At 36.8% G+C, this 1,978-nt stretch overlaps 1 long non-coding RNA gene across 1 annotated transcript; it reads right to left on the bottom strand.

Annotated features, from left to right (window-relative positions):
• Window positions 1–468: 468 nt before the first annotated feature.
• Window positions 469–1,316, bottom strand: LOC102199357 (uncharacterized). The gene is made up of 3 exons (XR_312337.1): window positions 1,237–1,316; window positions 621–923; window positions 469–531 (listed from the first exon to the last, which is right to left on the bottom strand). It is a non-coding gene; the product is annotated as an uncharacterized LOC102199357 (long non-coding RNA).
• Window positions 1,317–1,978: the final 662 nt, after the last annotated feature.

The following is a 1,978-nucleotide window of genomic DNA, read 5'->3' as shown; positions in this document are numbered from 1 at the left end:
TGATGTTGTTATATCACAAAATATTACACTGCTATTGCTGTTAATTATGATTGTAGCATAGCCCAAATATTCCACTTATAGTCCAGGAGAAAACAGTCTGTGTTACCTCACATTTCCTTTTGATTTCTGACTGACTACGAGCAAATGTCTTAAAAAGTGACATATATTTTCTTTGATAGGTTGATCTTGACAGTCACCCACACAACAAACAGCACAACTTACCTAGAGTCAAATTAAATCCATCAAAGAAGTCGTCATGTGTTTGATTGTGTTTGTGAGGGACTCTTGCTCCACACCAGTATATCCCACTATCGTTTGCTGTTACTTCTCTCACTGTAATGGTGATACTCCCGCTGTTCTCTTTCATTATAAACCTCTGGTTCACGTCAGGCTCTGTGCTGGTTACTAGCTGTTTGCATACAGTTGAATCTTCTCCTTTGCAGATGAATTTTATACATGAGGAAGCATCCTGGTTGTACTTACACTGGTATGTGAAGTTCTGCCCAATAGTTGATGTCAAAGGTTGAATGTCTGAAGACAAAAAGACAAATATTTGCCTTCAGCTTATCAGCCAGCTTTTATCATTTAAACCTGTGATACTGAACATGTGGAATACTCACCTATAACTTTCAGGTGTATTTGTGTGTGTGATAATCTGTAACTTCCATCATTTGATTCCACTCCACACCAGTAATCACCAGCATCCTGTGAGGTCACATGACTGATGGAAATGTTAAAGGCACGGCTGCTGCCTGTGAGAGTAAACGTCCCTTTTGACGTTGATAAAATGTCCTCACAGGTAAAACGGTTCTTTTTACAGAAGAACTTTATGTGGGACTCGTAAACATCTGGATAATCACATGTGATGGTGCTGTTCGCTGTTCTGTACACGCTGAGATATGTTCGTGGGCAGTTTATATGCTCTGTAAACAAATCAGAGAAATAAAGCAGTTTATTTTAAGGACTTGTCAAGTTTCTTTTATGTTCAGGTGACTTTTTGAAATGTCCTTGGCTCCATTACTTTGAATAGATGGGGACTCACTAACTGTGGAAATGTTTTAGAAAAGTTCGTACTGCAGCTCCGGACTGCTCATGAGCCAGAAAAAAAGTTCCCAGTGTTTCCGAAACTCCTCTTTTGTTCTGTATCGATTTTTTAATCAAATATTCTGATTTCCTGTGTGTGCCTCGTCTGGTGTCTGACACAAGGATGATGGTGATGATGATGATATTTCTTACCATTCTCCAGTTTTCCTTCCTGTATGTGAGGTGAGTTCGATCTTTGGAAAAACTTGCACCTGTACTTCCTAAACTCTTGCTCTTTAACATGTTTTATTGTAACCTTGAGATTTTTATTTTTTGTATCATGGTAGAGGAAAAATCTGCCATTTTCTTCCCACACGTCCTTCTTAGAGGTTTGTACAGATGTTTCATTGGAAAGAACTACATCAATGTACTGATATGTGTTATTTGTTTCAGGATATTTGCAGGTGATTTCAGCCCAGTGATGGTGACATGCTCTCACTTCAGATTCACAACCTGAAAATGAAAGAAAATCTCTTTGTAAGAATCTGGAGCTGCAGCCACGTAGTCAAAGTCAACATTAATTTCATGTATGTTTGTTCTTGAAATGTATGAGAGAAATACAATATTTAGCACTTCTTATACCACAAAGATATTTGTACACTAAGACCTGTTTTTGATTTGTTGCCTGGTTCATGATGTCTCATCCATGTAACTATTTAAATTCAGTGTTTGTTGTAGCGATAGACTCAGGGTGCTATGTTCAGATGGTACGACCCGAGATTATCCAATCAGACGTTTTACTTCCTAAAAGCTTTAATAAACAAGGTGAAAATGTGTTATGTAAAAGAAAAAAAATGGTGCACATAATTAATGTTAATATTTTTAAGATGGTATATTTTATTAAAGTGCATGAGCACAATTTTAGTTTTTCTATTTATATATTATATATGATTAA

This window comes from Pundamilia nyererei, unplaced genomic scaffold (genome assembly GCF_000239375.1).
Source record: "Pundamilia nyererei isolate P.nyererei 1_Seehausen unplaced genomic scaffold, PunNye1.0 scaffold00449, whole genome shotgun sequence".
Taxonomy (NCBI): Eukaryota; Metazoa; Chordata; class Actinopteri; order Cichliformes; family Cichlidae; genus Pundamilia; species Pundamilia nyererei.
The sequence above is the reverse complement of the archived record's forward strand: the minus strand, read 5'-3'. Positions and strand labels throughout refer to the sequence as shown.